Source organism: Alligator sinensis, unplaced genomic scaffold, assembly GCF_000455745.1.
Source record: "Alligator sinensis unplaced genomic scaffold, ASM45574v1 scaffold938_1, whole genome shotgun sequence".
Classification (NCBI taxonomy): Eukaryota; Metazoa; Chordata; order Crocodylia; family Alligatoridae; genus Alligator; species Alligator sinensis.
In genome coordinates, this window is record NW_005842449.1 from 1,040,909 (window position 1) to 1,047,832 (window position 6,924).

Sequence of the window (6,924 nt, forward strand, 5' to 3'; positions counted from 1 at the left end):
GAAAGAGTGCTGGGTCTAGATGACCCCAGCTAGATACTCATCTAACCTCCTCTTGAATCTTCAATTACTATTAGCTTCCAAATAGGAATGGATCTTTTCTCTGTTGAAAAAAAATCATTATTCTACATTTGCAGATGTAATAGAATGTAAACTGATATAACTGCTAAGTATTCTGATTATTAGTAAGAAGTAGAACTTTAACCACAAACATATTTTCTTTACACATACAACCTGTATTGCATTAGTTGAGAACCAATAATGCAATTAGTTGCTTTAGTATATCTTAGATGCTGCTATTTGTGCTGCACTTAAGCATGCTAGTTAGCAAGAACCTCTTTATATCTTAGCGACCAACATCAACCGTTTCATCATTTGTTCCCATTATCAGGCTTGTTCGTTAGGTTTGGGGTTTTATTCCCCCCAAGAGTTTTAGTAGTGTGCTGCTAAGTGCTAGAATTGAAATGGTCAGTATGTAACGAACAGCATACTGGTGAGCTACAGACTGTCATGGTTTCTTGTGTTTTCCCTCCAGGGTCACACTCATTTCCATAGATTTATAGTTTTCACAGGACCAAGATAAACATCAAGCAGATTTCTGAAACTGTGTTTGTTAGATCAGAATAATATTAATTTTACAATTTTTTCATTGATCATCCCATCTCTCAACACAATTACAACACATTAAAAATATTTATAGAAAATGTCCATTATCCAATTATCAGATTGCCATACAAAATAAAATTAATCCACCAGATCCTGAGACTCCGCTAAGTCACTAAATCAGATTGCTGGCTCTTGCTCCATCTAAGAACCTGTAACATTGCTATTAGTTATTCCTTTAGCTCACCTGGTGAAGAACTGCATTGTGATACTGAAAACACCTGGTCCAAAATCTGCTGATAAACAAATAGTTTATTATGATAGTTGTACATGATAGAAGTTCTGTTTTCTGAGCTGTCTTAATTAAAATAATGGGAAATGGCATAGAAAAAACCCACTTCCAGAACCAAATCAAAGTTCCTATATTAAAAGAATATCAAGGGTAAATTGTGCTTTTACCACAAGTTTAGAACAAGAACTTCTTTGGGATGTACTGATGTATCAGCCTTATATATGTCACAGGTTGGTTCCTCTGACTGGCTAGCTCACCTACCCTTCTCCTACCTGCCCTTCTTGTACATGCCTGCATATTGGGGTCTCCAGGAAGATATTTTCCATCTCCCACTGCTTCTCATAATACAGGTTGCAATGGAAGGGAATATAACTCATTACGCCCTTGTGCAAGCTTTTAGGGTGAGCCCTCATCTATCCCTGAGGTTGCAGGTCACGCAAGCAAAGTGAAGCATCAGAATTAAGTTTGCCTGTGTATGTACCATGCTGTTACTTTGTTAAGCAGTCTTTAAAATACATACAGATTCCTCCCCATCCTTAAGATCCCTGTTTCTCCAGATTCTAAATTAGTGTTGAAAACAATGCAAGCATCTTGTGATCGCTCTACATTAGAGTTCTCCACATCAGTAACAATGGTGACCTTCAATCAGTGTTTGGAAATTTTTTCAAAAATTCCCTAGTTTACCCAAAGCTTTAACATTCAGCATTTTACTTCTTTTACTTTCATTTCTGAGGGTGATCAAACAAAGAAAGTAAAATGATTATTTAAATAGATTAAAGATAACTTTGTCACAGTAGAACAAATGGAATTGAATTATACAGTCTTGGATAGCATGAAATGAAAATGAGAAAGATGTCAGGAATCACTTTTCATGCAGAAAAATCATAAAAGTGCATAATGGTCTACCCAGCAATAGTGCTGCTGAGATTATGATGGGAGGTTAAGAAGCAGACCTCCCAAATATTACTGATATAAAATGCAGTGAAAAGGAGATAGTCTCAGTTGGGATAACAGCATGAATATGAAAACAGACATACAGCGTAATTCACACACGCATCACTTATTCCTTCAAAACTGCCTATCCTTGGATTTAGGGGTATACTTGATAGCCGTGTTGGTCTGAGACAAAAAGGCATACAAAAAACTAGAACTCTTGGTTCCAAAATGATACCTTTTATTAGACCAACTGGAAAATGGCAAGAAAATTGTCGTTTTCTGCAAGCTTTTGGGATCAAAGTCCCTTCGTCAGGCTCTGGGAAAAATGTAGATGGTACACGATGGTAAAAAGTCCCCATAGGTAGGAAATAAACTTTATTTATGCACAGAGGGAACTGAAGATGGAATAGACCCAGAGGGACAAACTTCCATCTTCAGCTCCCTCTGTGCAAAAATGAAATTTATTTCTTACCTATGGGGACTTTTTACCATCTTGTACCATCTACACTTTTCCCAGAGCCTGACGAAGGGACTTTGATCCTGAAAGCTTGCAGAAAAGGACAGTTTTCTTGCCGTTTTCCAGTTGGTCCAATAAAAAGGTATCATTTTGGAACCAAGAATTCTAGTTTTTTGTATATCCTTGGATTTTGTACTTTTATAATTGATTTATAAACAAGATCTAGATGTTCAATATCTTATTTTAAAATAGGATTTTACATATTTTTGTATTTGTCCATGTCTGAAGCTGAAAATAGTATATCCACAGTACAATGTTAATTCATTTTTTCAGGCAAAAAATCATTGATTTAAAAAATAAACCACCCTGGACCCATAATATTACAATAAATTTTATTCTGAATCACTTAAAGTCACTTATCCACCAATAAACCTTTAAATCCTGTCCTTTTTGTCTTAGGGAATGACAACAGTTTAAATCTCCAGGTATAAATGAATACATATTTTATTTGAGGTCATTCATTTTGAAAGTGACAAACTAATTTTAAAAAGCACCATCTCCATCTGTGGGTTGTTGCCTCTAACTGCATCTTCACACACACAGCTTGCTGCTTTTGTACCCTGACCTTCTCACATGTTGGTTCTGGGCTTTGCAAGTTCTTTCTAGAGAGAGACCCTGATCCTAGTAACAGTTATGCATTTGTTTACCCTTAGTGGTTAAGTACAGTTATTAAAAAAAACTCAAGGTGGTATTTGCTCAAATCTATGTGGGTTTCTGTAAGGCCGGCAGCTGAGGTCAAGATTGAACAGAAGAAATTCACTGTTCAATGTGGGGGGCATGAAACTGCCTGCACTGGCCAAGGCCCGCAGCTTGTGGGGCTTGAGCACACCTCTTAGAGTGACCTGAAGTCTCTCCAGGCTGCCAGGGATTGCTGAGTCAATGACAAGCATCTCCAGCCTGATCTGCCTGCTGTCACTACATCTGCTTATGGGAGACATGTGGGTCTCTTGGTGGGTGAGCGGGCACAGTGATAGGGAGCCGTGCGGACTGGACACACTTGTCATGCTAATTGCGGATAGGGAAGTGGGGTCTGGGGTGATAGCATGGTGTGCATGCACAGCCCTGTAGCTGCCACCTGCACAGAGATGGGGAAGGGGGCACTCACTTTATTTTTGCTTCAAAACAGAGGTGCTACCTTGGCCAGCTGGGAAACAAGGAGACAGACAGGGAGCAGCCAGAACTGTGCTGGAGAGATGGGAAGGGGAGGAGACGGAGGCACGGGAGCCCCCAGTAGTGACCCACATGAACCTGACAAGCATGTGTGTGCATGCACATACATCCACACACACCTCTCCACCACCATGCCTTCCTTGCACTGTAGCATGGAGAAGTGCAGAGGCCAAGCACAGTGAAAAGCCACCCTGGCTGGGCTGGGAGATGGCTGCCATGGAGGGCAGTGTGACACAGCTCCCCAGCGCTACAGGAGCGAGGTAGGTGGAAATCATCACTGTGGTGGAGACAGGAGGGGAAAAATGAAAAAAGAAAAGAAAAATAAAGAAACTCATCATGGCCACCTGGTGATACAAGCAAGCAAATAACACACATTTCATAGAGAAGTATGAAAGTGATCATTTAGCCCAACTAGGGATCAACCCTGCAACCTTAGTATTATTAGCACAATGCTCTAACCTACTCATCTAAACAGCTGTCTCTATTTTCTTGTGGGGGCCAGCACCTTTTACAGCCCAAAGGGCTTTAGAAAAAAAGCAAAGACCTGAAGGGAGGGATGCAAGATAAAAAAGAAGAGGGAGGAGATTTGAAAATACTATTTTTCTTTCTCCTTCCCACACTCTTCCTATCTATCCCCCTCACTCCTGTGCTCCCTCTCTGGCTGCTTCTCTCACTCCCTCTCACAAACACACGCACATACTCTGCACTTTCCCTCTCTCCTCCATCCCTCTCCTGATGGCCATCAAGGGGTTGGAAATTAAAAAAAAAAAAGAACAACAATAACAACTAATTTTAATCCATCTCAATCAACTTATAACACACAGGGAGCTAGTCCCCACACTTTCTCCCCCTCCCCTGTCAGTAGTCAGCATAACAGGCATGCTCAGCCTGCACAACTTCCTGTCACTGCACCAGATCTTGGAGGGCATAGGGATCTCTTGGTGAGCTCCCACATACCCACTGAGAGACCCCCATGCCTCTGGAGAGTGGGTACAGTGACAGGGAGGAGGGCACAGCTGATCTGCCCTCTCTGCCCCCCCCCCCATCAGCAATCAGTGACCGACTCCCTTAAAGGTGGGGTGGGGGCTTTTTATTCGATGGCTGCTTCCAGATGTGGGAGGGAAAAAGGTGCTTTAAACTTGGTGCACTCCCATATCAAGCCCAGTGCATACCCAAAAGAGGCAGCACATTAGTTGGACCCGGCTTGCCCAACATCTGTATAGATCAGGAGCTTTAGTGGAGTTTTCTTGGTGCTTTTATATAATAACTGATTGAATCAGCTGTTAGATAAATGTGCCAAAAAGCCCTGCTGAAGCACCTGATCTATACAGACACTGTGGAGCCAGGCTGAACTAATGCAATGATGCTTCTGGTAAAGTGTGGTTTGTTTGTTTTTCACATCTGTCAGCTCCAAATGTGCACCAAACTTCTATCCTGTTACAGGAATAGACCAGTTTCTGGCCACCTAAATTGGAAGAAGTGTAATGTCTGCACCTGGCCACAAAGATGCTGATTTCAATGGGACTACTCGTGTAAAGTGATGCTTGTGCATACTTGTTTGCAGGAACAAGATCCTAATTACAATATCCTTTTCTAAAATAATATAAATAATCTACTTTACCTCTTACTTGCCTGTTTTTAAGATTGGAAGTCTAACATAATATTCCACTAGTTGCTGCTTGTCATTTCTGTCTTCATTACATTTTTTAGTTAGCATAATTTAGGACAATTTTTATTTTTGGCACCAAGCTTTGTTTTACTTCTACTCAGAAAAAGATACAAAAATTATTTAAAATGTCTGTGTCCAAGACAAACTTAACTTTTATGAGCCACCTCTGTAAACTGAAGCCTGGAATTTTAAAGATAGCTTGTAAAAGGTTTCAACTGGTAGGTAGGTTATTACATACTGTACATGACTGGACAGGATAGTAGCCCTTTTTTTATCATCAGAGGAGTAGGAACCATTAGCTAGAATGCTTTTACTGTGCAGGAGGGAGAAGGAATAATTAAGCCATACAGAAATAAGCTCCCATCCTTTCCAATCTCTGTGGTAACAAGGAATAATGGTGACTCATTAAATCAGCAACTCACTCCTACACTTACATTTATTAAATTATATATTCACCCACATTTTCTCCATTGTGCAACAGTGCATACTTAAAATGTCTATACTCACATATTGTAACTGAAAGGGCTGAACAATTTTATGACTAGTAGAATTTGTATCTATATAAGCCAAGATGGGATAATCAAATCTTAGGCTTCAGGCTGTAGATTGATTGCCACAGGGGTCAGGAGTCCCAACCCACCTCCACAGTCAGTATTACAAAATATGGTGGGAGTGTCATGGGGTGCTTTTTCCTTCCTCTGTAATATCTGTAATTAGCTACTGCTGGAGGCAGGATTTCTGAGTTACTAGACTATGAAACATGCTAGAGCTAATGTGATATATCACTATGGAATGTATCTGTATCATAAATGCAAGGTTTAGGGGAAAGTTTTCCTTGTAAACGCACAATTTTTCTGGGTTAGATAAGTATAGTTCTGAAACTACAATGTGTGATACTAAAATTTTTTTTTTTATATGAATGAACTATTATGGAGGGGAGTGACTGGAAAGTGGCAGAAACCCCACTCGTTGAATCAGAAACAGACAAGTTGAATTGGACAAACAAACAAATAAATAATATCCTTTCCCTAGATGCAACAGATGAGATGAAAGTGGAAGAGAGTTTTTTTGCACTGATTGCAACTTCTTTTTGAGAGAGGATGAACTTCACATTCATTAGATTATATTCATTTTCCAGCAGAACAGAGGAGTAGATATACACTTTCACTTTACCTTTCCTAACTTTCTCAACTGTAGCCTCTTTGGTTTATCGGTCAGAAATGTCTTTTCTGACTGCTTTGTTCCCAACTTGCATCATCTTCATCTGTCTTAAAGACTTCTAGTACCATCCTCCATATCTGATTTTGTTGGCCTCAGCCATGGAGCTGCGCTTTTCCTACTCCATCCCTGGCACTGGGCTATTTTTAGTCCTCCCCCACCCACCCCATCCCCAGATGAATGACCCCCCCGCAACCAATCAAATCCCACATCCCACAAGCGACTCCTAGTGCAGTTTTATCAGTGTTCACCAATGCTGGGAGTGACAAAGTAAGTCCCAGTGTGGGGAGAGATGGGGGTTCACCAGGAGCAGGGAGGCTGTTTGGGGATGGGGGAGGTCAGGGTCTAAAAACAGCCCCTGGTCCCAGGGGGTGGGGAAGAGAGCACCCATCCCTCCAAGGCCCCTTGAGAGCCCCCCAATTCTGCCAAACCCTCCCAGACCCCAGAAACCCTTCCATGGACCCAACCTGCCTCCCCAATCCCCCAGCGTCCCTCCCATGTAGACTCCATCTGCCCCCTCAA

General features: G+C 41.2%; 1 long non-coding RNA gene across 3 annotated transcripts in view; it reads left to right on the top strand.

The window, feature by feature from the left end:
• Positions 1-6,924, top strand: part of LOC102385298 — a 55,530-nt gene that overhangs the window by 32,383 nt on the left and 16,223 nt on the right. The window contains exon 5 of one of the 3 annotated variants that reach the window (XR_003095678.1): positions 3,472-3,860. The exons of the other annotated variants lie outside the window; for them this stretch is intronic. This is a non-coding gene — a long non-coding RNA (uncharacterized LOC102385298). Of the gene's footprint in view, positions 1-3,471; positions 3,861-6,924 lie in introns of those variants that run through there. 3 annotated transcript variants of the gene reach the window in all.